Genomic DNA, 17,475 nt, shown 5'->3' on the forward strand with positions numbered 1-17,475 from the left:
TTTTTGGAGGTGCTGATCCTTATTCAAGTCGCTTCACACTCAGCCTCAAACCTGCTCAGGACACATCAGAACTCAATGTCTGATGAAACCAACAAACGCACTTTATCTAAAAAGCCGAAATGTAATTCTGAGGTCACCAAACTCATCATCCTCCAGGCCTTAATGGTGCCATGAAATCCTGTACATGAGCATTTATGTACAGGATTGGTGAGAAGGGGAGGCCCCGGCAGAGCCCATCATGCACCGGGAACAGATATAATGTGTTTACAAATTCACCTCACACGGGTGCAACAATAAATATATGTAGCAAATTTGCATACCTCGCAACGGGGGACCAATAAAATTTGTAGCAAAATTCTAATTTGCCTAACACAGGCGCACCAATAAACGTAATGAATTACATTAATTTAATTATTTGGAATGAATGGCCCCTCACACTGAGGCACCAGTTTAATGTAGTGAATGAGTAGTTAAGCCTCGCAATGTGTTATCGGCTTCACAGAGAGCACCAAAAATATGTAGTGAAAGTATTGTTAAACTCCAAAATTGAATTAGATTGGCCGAGACCTCATTTAATGGGTCACCAAAATAATTAACAATTTTAGGGTTTAACAATTATTATTTGATTAAATATTATTCTAATCTCCTTGGGGCACCACGTATTGAAAGCATAGGTACTTTAATTTAAATGTTCATTAATTTATCAGTCTCAATTTAATTAATCAGTCTTGGGGCTGAAAGTCTGAATTCTACGATACGATTGACCAAGGGTTTCCTTCTGAACACAAAATGAATCACAGCAGAAATATTTACATTTTATTTACAAATAAACAAGAAATGAACAGTTTACTGGCATTTTGAGTGGACAGTGATTAAATCAGTTCATTTATAGACACAATTTGCTTACTCATGAGATGTTGAAAGAAAGAGAGATGAAGCTGAAAGACTTTAAGTAAATAAATCTGATTAGAATTTAGTGATGAAATTTGAAGCCAATTATTTTTGAGAAAATTATTAAACAAATATATGAATATGTTTTAAAAAGCCACATTGCATCCATTGACAACAAAACCCTTTTTCTGGAACCTTTAAATGGGTCACTTAACTGATCCATTGAAGAGGTGGTTCAGATGGCCTGTCCGTCGATGTAGGCTCTTTGCAGCGTACTCACTTGGGTCAAGGGTTAACTCAGTGGTCTCCCCGGTGATCCCAAGGCTTCAGCATTGGCTGGCTTTACCAACAGGATGGCTGCTTGCAGTCAGGTCATCAGCTTGCTGGACCCCAGAGATGGAAGGCATTTGTTGAAAATGGTTTCTGGTAGCTTTTAAAAAGTTTGTTGGAGCTAGATTAAAAGTCTTTGTGAATTTAGAAAAAAAGGTAAAACCTTTAAGAGTGCTGGAAAACTACAGAAAAGGAAAGTCGCTTTTCTGTAAATTATATTGTATTATTTTGAAAAGTTCAGCTCGGAAGTTCTCTTAAAAATCTGACAGATTGACAAACCTTAAAAAAATGTCAATTTGTTAAAACCTGTTAAAAGTTATCAAAGGATAGCAACGAATGAATGAACGCATGAATGCCATGTGGTAGTTTAGCTTAGCTTAGCATTGGGCCTTGTTGACCCAAAAATAAAATTAAGTGTTTTTAGAAGGGAAGAGAGAAAGTTGCAAGAGAGGCCGCAGAAGAAGGGCAGAAGGGAGGCCGCAGAGAGACTCCTTTCTGAAACTTTTAAAGGGGACTTATGTCATTAAACTCCACCCATTTAGGGTGTGTAACTTTACAGAAACTTCATGTGCTCAGAAAGGTACACAAAAATGATTCAATTATTTAAACACATTAACTATTTTGGTATACTATTTGTTCTAAGACATTTTTGGGATGAATATAATTTGGGATGAATATATGTGAAGCCATAAAATTTGGGTTCTCCTAGCTTGGGGAAGCTCAGATTCTGACATGAAGCAATTATAATGTCATGTAATTCATAGTGACCGAAATTTAACCCACAAACAAGCAAGGGCTCCTTTGAAGAGTTACCGTTCTGTTGTTGTGGGCCACAGTGTGGAAGCCCAGGGTGTGTCTCCCAGAGCTTATCTCCAGATGGCTAAAGAATTTCAGAGTTAGGAGTGAAAACAGCAGTCTCTGTCCTCAGTTCAAAACCTCAGGTTTTTGTTGAGAAAGCATTCTTTTTTTTATTTAATTAGGGCGACTCGAGGCCATGTGCTACACAGGCCTGATGTGATGTCGAGAATGTGGAACACAGCTCCTACCTTGGTCATATAGAGATTGGATCGCACGTTGCAGTAGTTCCAGTTCCCCATACTCCATACACACATGGGTGTCTCTTGTTACTCAAATCTACTTTTTAAAATCCCATGTTTTTTGTGGAGATATTGTTAATTGTTTAAATTCCTACATGTCTTATGACGTACTGATGACTTCTTTTTTGTCCCCAAAGGCTCTGGCTTCTCATTCTTCTTGAAATGCATTTGTTTGAAATGAACTGTGTCCCCGTTTGCCATGTAAGCTCAGAATGGGCCCACAGGCTGGATTTGTGATTCCCGAAAGACATCTGATGAGGCAGCACAGATGAGCTTCACTTCAAAATCCTTTTTTAGGAAAACAAAAACGAGAAATGCATTATCTCAGCATGGATTCACACCATTAAAAGTGCTACACTTTGCAAAGAAAAAAAAAAAGACACTTAAGTATTACTCGGCATAAAGTACACAAAATGACTTAAGGTTAAATTAGCACCATATGTCTCAAGAATAAAGTAACAAAATGGAAAATTGGAATAAGCTGGATGTCTGACAAATATTTTTTTAAAAATCAAAGTTATGAGACTGTTGAAATGATGGGATCTTTCTCTCACATACACACACACACACACACACACACACACACACACACACACACACACACACACACACACACACACACACACACACATGCACAACTGTTAATACTAAAAGATTTTTAACTCAGCCACATGGTGTCTGCAGCTTGTACATTCTGAGTGCAGGTCCCAAGCCCGGATAAACAAGTAGGTACGCATCAGAAAACTCATCCGGCATAAATTTTACCAAACCAAACATGTAGCTTACAGCTGAGCAGATGAAACTCAAGACTTTGAGAGTTGGCTGTATGACGGTATAGGGAGAGAGTATATCTACCTTCTTCCTCCTTATCTTATCAGCCAACTGTGTGTACAAGAAATGATGGAAGCAGAATTCATGGTAAAGCTGAGACACGTACTGGATGTAGGTGAACTGATTTTGGTAACTGGGAAAACTACTAACAGAGGAATCTCATTTTCACTTGCTTGTATCTGCAACCTTGTTCTTTAGGTCATTACCCAACGATCATGATCATAGTTGATGATGGGAGCATAAATGGAAAGTTCATCTTCTTCCTACTATCTTCCTTCTTCCCCATCTTCTTCCTTCTGGTTCTTGTTCTTATTACGTCCGCCAAAGACGTAATAAAATCACTGGCATTTATTTATTTGTCTGTATGACTGTTAGCAAGATTACATCAAAACTACTTGGATTTTGACTACATTTTCACCACAGATAGATATTAGACCAAGGAAGACTCCATTAAATTTTGGAGGTTATCCGGATTCTGGATCAAGTGTCACTTCATGTAGGCTTTTTGAAGGATTACTGTTAGCAGGATTACATCAAAACTACTGCACAGAGTATGAAAACATTTTCAACAGAGTTACATATTATCCCATGGAAGACTCCATTAAATTTTGGAGGTGATCTGGATCCAGATTCTGGATCAAGATTCACTTTATATTGGCTTTGAAGGATTACGTCAAAACTACGTGATGGATTTTCACCAAATTTTCACCATGGACACACATTGAGTCATGGAAGAATCCACTGAATTTTGGTGGTGATCCAGATCTGGATCCAGGTTCTGGATCAAGATTTTCCTTTATATAAGCTTTGAAGGATTACTTCAAAACGGCTTCACAGACTCTCACCAAATTTGCACCACAGATATGTATCAGGCCATGGAAGACTCCACTGAATTTTGGAGGTGAATCAGATCCAGATTGGCGGACATCAGAAATCTCTGATTGCTCTTGTTTTTATTTTTATTGTCCTGTAAAGTACTATATTTTTAACCCATATCACAGTTCTTCTTTGTATCTGAATTTTTCAGTGTTGGAAGTGAGGAGTCTTCAGTTGTTTGCTTTCTCATTTTCTCTGAACATAATTATATTTTCTCCACCTCAGATGCTTTGGGCCTAGCAGCCTCATACCAAAGACAAATCTCAATCGTTGCCTTCATCAATCATAGTGTAGCTTTCGGCTATTGCTTGATTGAGCGCTGTGGAGTTTCTGCTTAACAGGCAATCGGCAAATTGCATAATAAGTCATTTTTAGTCAGTTCATCGATAAGCTAACACTAAAATCTATAGCACTTATCATGTGGATAAGTAAACTCTGTGTCACTGTGATTTTTCACGGTCCAGTGTTCAGTCTGGACTGGAGCTGAAATGCAGCCAGACTCTGCTTTTTTATTTTCATGTGTTACATTGAGGAAACTGTCAGTCAGGCCGGTGCTGGATTCAGCCCAGCCAGGCTGGGTTGAATCCAAGTTGAGCAGAAGTCTGTTGACTAAGTGGGTCACGACCATGCCAAAACCAAGATCACAGCAAGTCAGAAATAAAAAACCCCAAAAAACACTTTTTTATTTTTATTTTTTAACATATATTCCCTGGGAGGGCAGCATGGTGGCTTAGTGGTTAGCACTGTTGCCTCACAGTGAGAAGGTCATGGGATCAATTCCTACCTTTGGCCTTTCACTTTACTTCATTCATGAACAAAAATTTCCATGAACAAGGAACAAAAGTAGATAAATCTTGTAAACATTTTCCCTTATATCATAAATTCATAAAAAAAAAATCCATCAACTTCGACAATTCCAACCCCACACCGTCTCCTTGTCCATCACCAGACATCAACTCTCTCTGTGTGGAGTTTGCATGTTCGCCCCACGTTTGCGTGGGTTCCCTCCGGGTGCTCTAGATTCCTCCCACATCCAAAGAAATGCAGGTTAGTTGAATTGGAAACTTTAAATTATCAGAAGGTGCAGGTATGTGGCCCTGCGACTCTGTCCAGGGTGTACCCCGCCTCACACCCTATGACTGCTGAGAGGGGCTCCAGCCCATGTGACCCGATCTTGGATAAGTGGTTGAAGATGAATCTCTGTGAGTATTCCCTGGGATAAACAGGAAATTTGCAAAAATTCCATAGCTAACTCCATAAATACGGCTTTATATTTAGAGCTAAAATTTTGAGTTCTGATCGAGACAATTTTACATTACCCAATTTTGGGTAATGTTGACATCTTTCAAAATTTAGAGTGACCATGACCATATCAAGTTGCATGTGATGTGAATTGCAGGATCCAAGTGGCCAGTAGAGGTCACTGTTGCTTGTTAAACTTTAACCCACATTTCTCATTGTTTTTGTCTGGACTGTTAAATCACTGTTTCACAAAAAAAAAAAAAAAAAAGCTGAATCAAGCTTAGTTCCACAAAGTCACTTTCCTGATACATATTTAATTTTTTTAAAAAAGCTCTCTGTACCACTTTTGGGAGATTGTTTTACAAGATCATGGTCACAGCACGGTGCAGTCACTGTCACAGCAGGGAAACATGTCAGTACTCAGTACTGCAGTCTGTGTATGAATTACAGACAGCAAATCAGCACCTGACGTGAATAAATTAATTTTCAAAGAAAAGAGGCACTACCCAAAATGCAGTCAACCTGAGTAGACCTGGAGGCAAAGAAAGAACACATCACTATCACAGCATGGTGCATCATACAATTCCAAAAAAAAGCACCCCATTTAATAATGCATCAGCTTTCCTGCCGGTGTTCATCAAAAAAAAAAAAAAATTATCCTGTACTGATGATGATGCACCACCTAACCTTGACTTCACTACCAACGCTGTGATCTTTGTGGAATCAATGGATACCCCACAACTGAGAGGAACTGGAGTGTCTGGGTCTGTGATTGTCGTGGATCAAGACTAAAATCCAGGCTTTCTACGATTTCCTGGATGCAGCCATCAGAAGTACATGTATATGCGGTGAAAATGTTGAACCTGCAGAGACATTCGCTCATCTCGGCAGTGACATTTATATCTCTGGGTTCTCTGCCTTTTAGGCTGAGAGACGCCTGAGAAGATCTTATTGAGTTATGAGGTAGCGAGACTGAGGTATTGGTGATACCAGTACAGTATTTTTGGAGGAGAGTGAGGTTGCTTCCTGTCTTATTGTATGGTTGCGAGACTTGCACACTAACCTAAGGCGATGACGAGATGTCCCACAGGGATGACTTTGTGTCAAACAAGCAGTTATTTTGGGGTACTCGGATGAAGGAACATCAGTTTAGACCAGTGTTTCCCAATCCTGGTCATCGGGACCCAAAGTACTGCATATTTTCCAAGAGCTCAGCTGCTCTAATTAGTTCAGGGACAAATGGAAAATGTGTGGTAAATAGTCTGCATTTCAATCTGCATTTAGATGCTCAAAGCACTTTACAATGATGCCTCATATTCACCCATTCATATAAACATGTCAGGGTGCTGCCATGCAAGGCGCTCACTACACACTGGCAGCAACTTTGGGATTAAGGACCTTGCCCAAGGACCCTTAGTGATTTTCCAGTCAGGCTGGGGTTTGAACCAAGGATCCTCTGGTCTAAAACCCTTAAGCACTAAACCATCACCTCCCAGTAGTACTTTGAGTCCAGAGAAAAAGGATTGGGATACTCAGACATTTTGGTCATGTGTTCAGTCTTCAGGACCCCACTGGGTGGACAAGGCCAAAGGGATGTCCAGGTATCACCTAGCTGCAGCTGATAGATGGCTACTTATTAGGCTTGTGGTTGGGCTGGATGTCTCCCTGGGTGGATGCCATCCAGGACTCAAGGCGGCTACATAACCTAGTGGATGCACATGGTGATGCATGCTTCTGAAAGTGCCCGTCACAGTATGTCATTCGGAGAAGAAAATTAACCTTCAAATCACGAGTGACCATGACAAGTCTGTGTCAACACATAAATAGCATCATAGCAAGAAGGCAGAAAGGTCAGAAAGTGGTTCAAAGCAACTTGAGCCTTGCGGTGAGCTAAAAATAGTTTTTATTCATCTGACAGCGAGCAAGCTGTAAGAGCAAACCAGGTTAGTGAGATAAGATGAGTTAAGACCAGTGGATTTCTCTCTGATTTGTTTGGACTCTGGGTGCGTTATTTCACATCTCAGGGGTTTTAAAATAGTCGGCATGGTAAATGACACTCGGGTTTGGACTAATCAAGCCTTGCGCCGCTGTAGGGTGAGTCCATTCTTCAGGATCTCACGCTGCAGTTGACTGCGTGTCCAACTACTGCCCTCTAAGGCAGCGTGGCCTCAGCGCGGAACAACAGATACTACGAGTGCAATATATTTCTCAGACAGGACAATTTATGGGACCATCATTATTAATCATTGCTGTGGAAAGCAAGATTGGCTAACTCATCCAGGGCCCCCATAGAATGTAATTTTCCCAGTGCCTGGAGTGCTTACAGGGGGTGAGCTGCAGACGTGTTTTGCCCACGCTTGGGTATATGGGCACGGCAATAAGCCATGCTGATTTAATATCTCTGTGCAGCATGCATTTTCTTGGGCATGTAATCAGTCCACAAGGTTGCATGAGAGGCTATTATGAATCACAGTGGCTGTTCCCTCGTTCCGACACATCTCCACCTTCTCCAGTGGACAATCACCAGCAAGATGTGGTTGAATCAGCACCTATTCCTGATTACATTCGTGACTCAGGCTGCCGACTGGCTATCAGGGTGCAATCATCCAGATATGTTGTTTTCTTAGTTTGCTTCTCCTCTGTTGTATTCTTTAGAGGAACATTTTGTCTGGTGGAAATGCTATGCTGAGATGAATATTCACAAAAAGTGGCCAAAAGTATGCTTGTATTAAAGGATCAAAATGGGGGTGATGCGCGTAGAGACAGGCGGTCGTCTGAAGCTGAAATAATAAGAGGTTGTTGCCGACGCAGATAGCTGAGTTGAGGCTCGTTTAAAGCGCATATCTGCTTTTAAGTCAGGCAACCTGCTGTCAGCTCCTCCTGCCGAAAACAAAACACAGACTCTAAATGTGCACAATACATGCTCATATTCTCTAAATAATTTCAGCAGAACCAAAATGATGCCCAACAAATTCTGTCATTTCAATTCTGCAGATCGACAGAGCACTCAGTGTCGTCTGTACTGCCACTCAAACATAAAAATTAGCTTTTATATGTGTAGCTTATCTCAAAAAAGTAACATGTCATATATTTAAAAATGTGCCCCATGTGTAGCTACAGGTGAATGATAGCTGTTTTGGCTGATAAGGTTGGCTAAATATGAAATAGCAGTCGGTTAACTCTGCAGACAGAGCTTATCAAGGACCTGGAGAAGAAGAAAAGCAGTGTAAAAATATGGTACAAACAAGAGTTACTGGAGTTAAGGTGTTGTCACATTATAACGGATTGAGAAAACTAATTAGTAACAGATTGAAATAACTTATCTGATGGCAAATATCGCTTAATCCATTGGCCTCCAGTGGATTTGGGGCTCTGATGGATGGATAGCGTCACATTTCTACAGGCAACAGAAAGCGTTGCATTCACCAGAATGATTTTCCTGGTTTCAAAACATATATGCGTGCTGGGGGGAGCTGGATTTGAGCGGGATTCACTGATGTTTGATGTTTGAACACAAAGCGAGGGCACCAAACAACTTTCTTTCTCTATAGACGTAACAAACAAGTGCAGGACAAGCTCTCTCTCTGATGTCCACTCAAAGTTTTGAGCATGCACAAAACTTTACGATGCACTCACCAAACATCAGCTGACAAGGAACACATTTAACAAATGAGAAAAGCACTTGTATAGAATGAACACAGACATGAATGGATATAAAATTTCATATATGTAACTCATGCATTTCCTCAAATCGTCATAATGAGACTGACACCTTAGTTTGAGTAAGCTTTTGTATTTTCTTTTGTATAGTTTTTGTGGTACGAGGGTTAGAGTTGCTGTAGGTACCAACAGAGTGCACAGGCATCACAAACCCACAAGTAAGTCCTGTAAGCCCTGAGGCCTGTGGATGCCTGTTTGTATCCCAGGATTCTGTTGTGTGAAGCAGATGAGAGTCTACAACCCCCCTTTGATAGGACGCCAGTTTTCCGCAGGTTTCAGGTCTTCCCATATCAGGCAAGGCTAGTACCAATTTTCAGATGAGTGGACTGGGACAGTGCTGATGTGTCTTGTCCAAGGACACGGACAGGTTAGATTAGATTCAACAGAACTTTCTTAATACCTTGGGAAGACTCCCTCAGGGAAATTGAGGCCAGCAGCATTGGAAAACAGCACACAGGATCAGAAGCACATAGAGTATCAAACATAAAAGCAAGTAACAATTTGCAAAATGTAAATATAAATGCCAGAAATACTGCTCGCTACTGGCTTACTGGTTTACTGGCTATTGGTGGCATCAAAAGGAAAATAACCCAGGTTTACACGTTAGTACCACTACTCCTTATCCCACTGAGTTACCTGGTTCTATGTAAGAAGATTTATATAGGCCCTCTTGCCCGTGCTTCAATCAATCAATCAATCAATCAACATTTATTTATAAAGCGCTTTACAGCACCGACTGGTGTCCAAAGTGGTTAACATTAAAAACACAAATTTACAAAAAATAAAACACATATAAAATAAAATTTTAAAACAACACATAAAAAGAACATAAAAATAACAGAACATGTCACCTCCCCACTAAGTGTTAAAAGCCAGTTTAAATAAATAAGTCTTTAACTTAGATTTAAAAAGGTCAGGAATAGTACGTAACTCAAGAGGTAGCTCATTCCACAGTCTGGGCCAGCTACCGCGAAAGCATGATCACCCCAGCGTTTATATCTTGACCTTGGAACATCTAAGTAAAGCTGGCCAGACGCCCTTAATGTCCTACTGTAGGTGCGCAAAGTTAAAATTTCAGACAAGTAGGGAGGTGCAAGGCCATAAATAGCTTTAAAAACAAACATTAAAATTTTAAAATCAATTCTAAAACGAACTGGAAGCCAGTGGAGTGAGTACAGGACGGGCGTAATATGCTCACGTCTTATCTCCAGATTCTGCAACTCCCTCTGGACAGGATGCAGGTTACTTCCCTGCAGCCAGTACTCATTTACAGCTGGGTGGACTGAGACAATGTAGACCAACCGTCTCATTTGAGGACACAGTGTATGAGCAAGATTCAAACCCAGGTCTACATATTGACAGGCCAGCTCCTTATCCACTCAGCTGCTTGCTCTGTTCTTGGCTTTAGCCCAGGTTGCTTCATAGTCAAAAGGCAAAAATCAGTTTCTGCCACCACACACTAGCAATGAATTAGCAACCACTAACACTCCCACGGGCGCAATTATACTCCCAACACACATGACTTGATCACTGTGTTTGAAAATGACAGTTGCGTTCCCTGTTCCCTGTTTGATTGTTAGTATTTTATGTTATTGTGGTTTTTTTTATTCTTTTTTACTTTTTATGTTTTTATTCTTTTATTGTGCTTTTTAATCTTTTACTTCATTTTGTTGTTTTTCAAGTTGTGTTGTGTGAAGCGCCTTGAGGCGACCCTGTCATGAATTGGCGCTATATAAATTAATAAATTTGATTTGATTTGGTCAGTTTTACACTAGTGGTGGCACTCGAAAATAGGACAGAAAATAAGGACCTTCATGTCACACAGCTGGCTCTTTTGGAAATGTTGAATTAATATATTTCGTCATTCTACATACGTACATTTTTTTAATATTGTTTATTACAAATTCTTGTCCTCCTTCTATAATTATATGGCAGTGAATGCACAGGATGAAAATCCACTTTGAATAAAAATAAATATGCCGCCAAATCAATGAATGTTCAAGATGAACATTCAGTCACTATCAGTTGGACCTACAGGCTGTGGGGCTGGTGTTCGGACATAAAGCAGTACATCAGCAATGTGAGATAAGGAATGTTTCACTTTCATGGCACAAAAGGGAGCTTGGAACCTCCAGGAAATTTGTGTGGTAGTAAAAAAAAAAAAAAAAGGCACAGCAGTGTTTATATTTTGTCTACGAGATAAGAGGGATGTAGTATATATCTGGAAAGATCAGGGCCTCCAGTCGGTCATTCTATCTTCGATTACGCATCCACTGCACCAGTGTTTATGGAGACTGGTGTTTGGTGAACTTGGGTCACATGGTCCTCCTACTCTACAACCTTAAACACCATCAGGGTGGTTGAACTGAAATGAGTTTAACAGGTTTTTGTCACATGGTATTGTTATTTTAAGTGTTTGAGGAGAGGAAATGCTTCATGTGCATTAACAGTGTTGGGATTTTGAGGGTGGGTTGGTAATGTTAGACCTTACTTGTGTGAAGAGCCTTGAGGCAACTTTGTTGTGATTTGGCACTATATAAATGAAAATAAATTGAAATTGTTTGACTTGAACACCCCCCAGCTGTGTTTTCAGCACCGCTGCACATTAACATGGTGAAATAATAAATCTGATCAATATGAAAAGGCCATTAGAGATTGATGTGTCATATCTAAAATTCCCTCACAATACAAGTGACACGCCTCCTGTGAGTGTCCATAAGTAACCGCTCGCTTAACACAAAGTCATTCCAGTGGTACTTAGAGTGCCTTGATAGAGAGAGTGGCATCAACTCCGAACATGGCGCCATTTTGGTTCCAAGTCTGCTGAACTACTGAATGAACCTTTAATGTTTTCAACATTATTTTAAAATCATTTAACCACATACAGCAACACATCCAGGTACAGGTGCAATCAAAATAAATATAAAAATAGTTATGCTATCAAATTTACATACATTTACAATTTATGATTTTATTTTATTAATTTAAAGCCTGATTTACACAGCTGAAGCTCTGTAACTCCGTGTCATGCAATGATGTGCGTGACAGTTTTAAAGTTTTCCGTTTCTGGACTATGCTTTGTTCTGGACTAATTCGACCCTCAACATGCTTTTCTTTCTACAATCAACACGTCCACATCTTTTCTGACTTTGTGCTGTAAAGTTGTGAATTTTTCTGATCCATTTTTAATCAGCATGCGCACTGTAAAAACTATTAAAATATGATGGGAAACTAAGGATTGAAAGCAGAAAATTGTCAAATCACAGCCTTTTTGTGTCTGATTTAACAGGTGCACGTCAGGCTGTGGGTCCGAGTCTGAACACGGTGTGAAAAAAATAAATGGTTGGACTTGTAATCACAGAAATGACTGTGAGTGTCAGAGCTGAACTTTAATTTGTGCCTCTGTTACTGTGCACATCCGGACTGCTCGGGGTTTTTAATGGAAATACATTGCAATTGGACGGCACAATTTAGCCGATGTGAGCAAAAATCCGTTGTACAAAATCTGTTATATACGGTGTTTATTACCTGGAAAACAATACAAAAACATTGGGACTTTTTTGTCCGGTAACTGCGAATATCTCATTTATACGATGACGGTTTAGGTGAGTTTTACTGTACGTGGGACTGAACAATCAATTTACCTGTCAAAACATTGACAGCTTCCATCCCAAACAGCTGACTTTATTTTCCCAAATTTTTCTCTTGTTCGGATCTGAAGGGAATCTGTACATCTTGAAGCCCTTCTTGTGTCTATTTGTGCATCCAAATGCACAGAAACCTGGGATTTTCAGCGAAAAAAAAAAGAAGCTGGATTTAAATGCAGATATATTAACAGCGAACACTATTTTGAACCCAAGATAGCACCATGAGTCACGTGACTGATTTTTTTTCGACTCATCATGTTGCCACTCTCTCTATCAAGGCACACTAGTGGTACTCAAACAACATCACTGTGCAAATACTTTTTCTTCAGGTCTCAGCTCAGTCCACTTGATTTGCACACAAGGTGTTTATAGCCGGGATAGACTGGAAACACAAGGAGAGTTTTCTGTAACATCAACACTTTGTGCAATTCCAAACAACAGATTTTTCAGAAATTTTCAGTGTTAACTCACATAGTGTTGAACCCTGATGTTAAAACTTCTTTAACTTCTGTTAGACTGAATGAATGAATGAATCAATGAAATTATTCAGCACACAGACTCAACAACAACAACAACAACAACAATAATAATAATAATAATAATAATAATAATAATAATAATAACCTAATTAAAAGAACAATGTAACAGTGTACCCATGTGGCCAAAAGGTATATATACACTCAATAAAAATATAAACGCAACAATTTTGGTTTTGCTCCCATTTTGTATGAGATGAACTCAAAAATCTAAAACTTTTTCCACATACACAATATCACCATTTCCCTCAAATATTGTTCACAAACCAGTCTAAATCTGTGATAGTGAGCACTTCTTTGCTGAGATAATCCATCCCACCTCACAGGTGTGCCATATCAAGATGCTGATTAGACACCATGATTAGTGCACAGGTGTGCCTTAGACTGCCCACAATAAAAGGCCACTCTGAAAGGTGCAGTTTTATCACACAGCACAATGCCACAGATGTCGCAAGATTTGAGGGAGCATGCAATTGGCATGCTGACAGCAGGAATGTCAACCAGAGCTGTTGCTCGTGTATTGAATGTTCATTTCTCTACCATAAGCCGTCTCCAAAGGCATTTCAGAGAATTTGGCAGTACACCCAACCAGCCTCACAACCGCAGACCACGTGTAACCACACCAGCCCAGGACCTCCACATCCAGCATGTTCACCTCCAAGATCGTCTGAGACCAGCCACTCGGACAGCTGCTGAAACAATCGGTTTGCATAACCAAAGAATTTCTGCACAAACTGTCAGAAACTGTCTCAGGGAAGCTCATCTGCATTCTCGTCATCCTCATCGGGGTCTCGACCTGACTCCACTTCGTCGTCATAACCGACTTGAGTGGGCAAATGCTCACATTCGCTGGTGTTTGGCACGTTGGAGAGGTGTTCTCTTCACGGATGAATCCAGGTTCACACTGTCCAGGGCAGATGGCAAACAGCGTGTGTGGCGTCGTGTGGGTGAGCGGTTTTCTGATGTCAATGTTGTGGATCAAGTGGCCCATGGTGGTGGTGGGGTTATGGTATGGGCAGGCATCTGTTATGGACAAAGAACACAGGTGCATTTTATTGATGGCATTTTGAATGCACAGAGATACCGTGATGAGATCCTGAGGCCCATTGTTGTGCCATCCAAGAACATCACCTCATGTTGCAGCAGGATAATGCACGGCCCCATGTTGCAAGGATCTGTACACAATTCTTGGAAGCTGAAAATGTCCCAGTTCTTGTATGGCCGGCATACTCACCGGACATGTCACCCATTGAGCATATTTGGGATGCTCTGGACCGGCGTATACGACAGAGTGTACCAGTTCCTGCCAATATCCAGCAACTTCACACAGCCATTGAAGAGGAGTGGACCAACATTCCACAGGCCACAATTGACAACCTGATCAACTCTATCGAAGGAGATGTGTTGCACTGCATGAGGCAAATGGTGGTCACACCAGATACTGACTGGTATCCCTCCCCCCAATAAAACAAAACTGCACCTTTCAGAGTGGCCTTTTATTGTGGACAGTCTAAGGCACACCTGTGCACTAATCATGGTGTCTAATCAGCATCTTGGTATGGCACACCTGTGAGGTGGGATGGATTATCTCAGCAAAGGAGAAGTGCTCACTATCACAGATTTAGATTGGTTTGTGAACAATATTTGAGGGAAATGGTGATATTGTGTATGTGGAAAAAGTTTTAGATCTTTGAGTTCATCTCATACAAAATGGGAGCAAAACCAAAAGTGTTGCGTTTATATTTTTGTTGAGTGTATATATATATATATATATATATATATATATATATATATATATATATACTCTTAACAACAAATACAAAAGAAACAAGCACAAACACTCACTCACTCATCTTCAACCACTTTCCAGGTTTGGGTCATGGGGGCAACAGCTCCAGCAGGGGACCCCAAACTTACCTTTCCCGTGTCAACTTACTTAACCCTAACCCTAACCTCTCACTGGGGGACCCCGAGGCGTTCCCAGGCCAGTGTGGAGATATAATCTCTCCACCTAGTCCTGGGTCTTCCCCAGGGTCTCCTCCCAGATGGACGTGCCTGGAACACCTCCCTTGGGAGGCACCCAGGAGGCATCCTTACCAGATGCCCGAACCACCTCAGCTGGCTCCTTTCAACGTGAAGGAGCAGCGAATCTACTCCGAGCCTACCGCGTGCTGGTTAATCGGGAGAGTTGGGAGTTTTCCCAGTGGGCTGGTCCAACCTGGGGCTGTCGTGAGGGGGTGTTAATATATGCATACATATATGACCACCACTAACTGTTAGGCTACACAGCAAGACACTTGGGCTGCTGTATCTTAAAGAGAAGACATTAAGTGTTATAAATGTTTTACAATCACGAAAATTCACAAGAAAATAACTTAAGACTGCTTCTTTTGCAACGCTGTTATCTTTTCCAAAGCCTAAGGTAGGGGCATACCATTACATGTTTAACACCCCTATGCATTCTTTACAGTTAGTTCAGTCCAATCAAGCCCTGTGCGCCCAGATGGGACTTGCGCTACTAGCAAGTATAGGAGGAGTGGCCAGTGAGTGAAAAGATGGACAGAAAAAAGCCAGGTGGAGCTGAAAAAGCTAGATTAAGAAAAAGAAAAGCTTTGGAGGAAGATGCTGCCAAGTGTGCAAAGCTCACAGATATTTTTTTCAAGAAGACAGAGCGAAGAGGGAAATGGTAAATAGGGCCAGGCATAACAGGCTACATGCCTGTTGATGCCTGGATGTCAGCCATATCAACATTGGGAAACTCACTCAACTCACTTAAGATGAAACTCAGCGCCATCCAAAAAATTCTCGCACGAGTGAAATATCAGATGAAAAAGGGCCAAAAATCGTACAGTGTAAGCCCAGCCTTAGGTGGTGTACTGGTGAGTTAACAATACCGTTCTTGTTTTAACTAACTAACTTTTACTTTCTATTATAAGTCACCCAATTTTTACAGTCAGTCAGCACATAAATGCCACAGCAGAACTCTTATTATCCCTGTGCGCAGGCAGTTTCTGGGCTGGTTGGATATGAAACTCCTGGGCTGAAAAATGTTCCCAGCATGCCCCTGCTCTGAGCTCCCCACGGATGACCAAACTTCTCACCTTATCTCTAAACACCAGCCACCCTCCTGAGGAAGCTCATTTCGGCCGCTTGTACCCGCGATCTGGTTCTTTCGGTCATGACCCAACACTCGTGACTATAGGTGAGAGTAGGAACAAAGACTGACCATTAGACGGAGAGCTTCGTCTTTTGGGTGAGCTCCCTTTTCGTCACAACAGTACGGCAGAGTAAATGCAATACCGCCCCTGCTGTGCTGATTCTCCGGCCAATCTCACGCTCCATCGTCCCCTCACTCGTGAACAAGACCCCGAGGTACTTGAACTCCTTCACTTGGGGCAAGGCCATATTCCCTAATCCATCAGTTTCCTGCTGAGAACCATGGCCTCAGATTTAGAGGTGCTGATCCTCATCCCAGCCGCTTCACACTCAGCTGCGAACCGATCTAGTGAGTCTTGGAGGTCACCAGCCGATGAAGCCAACAGGACCACATCATCTAACACCCCTAGTAGTGATGAGACCCTGAGCCCACCACAGCAGAAACCCTTGTCCTCCTGACTACGCCTCGATATCCTGTTCATGAATATCATAAACGGAATTGGTGACAAGGAGCAGCCCTGGCGGAGGCCAACCCCCACCGGAAATGAGTCCGACTCACAAGCGCAAACAATATAAATTAATCAATGAACTGAAATTTCTCAACACACCCAGACAAACAATAATGTACAATACACAATCCAAAAACAATAACAAAATTGGTAAACCTAATTTATTAAGTAATGACATTGTTTTAATAGAGCCTTCTGACAATTAAATCAAATCAAGTCAAATCAATTTTATTTATATAGTGCCAAATCACAACAAACAGTTGCCCCAAGGCGCTTTATATTGTAGGGCAAGGCCATACAATAATTACGGAAAAACCCCAACGGTCAAACTGACCCCCTGTGAGCAAGCACTTGGCGACAGTGGGAAGGAAAAACTCCCTTTTAACAGGAAGAAACCTCCAACAGAACCAGGCTCAGGGAGGGGCAGTCCTCTGCTGGGACTGGTTGGGGCTGAGGGAGAGAACCAGGAAAAACACATGCCGTGGAAGAGAGCAGAGATCAATCACTAATGATTAAATGCAGAGTGGTGCATACAGAGCAAAAAGAGAAAGAAACACTCAGTGCATCATGGGAACCCCCCAGCAGTCTAAGTCTATAGCAGCATAACTAAGGGATGGTTCAGGGTCACCTGATCCAGCCC

Source organism: Thalassophryne amazonica, chromosome 10, assembly GCF_902500255.1.
Source record: "Thalassophryne amazonica chromosome 10, fThaAma1.1, whole genome shotgun sequence".
NCBI classification, from domain to species: domain Eukaryota; kingdom Metazoa; phylum Chordata; class Actinopteri; order Batrachoidiformes; family Batrachoididae; genus Thalassophryne; species Thalassophryne amazonica.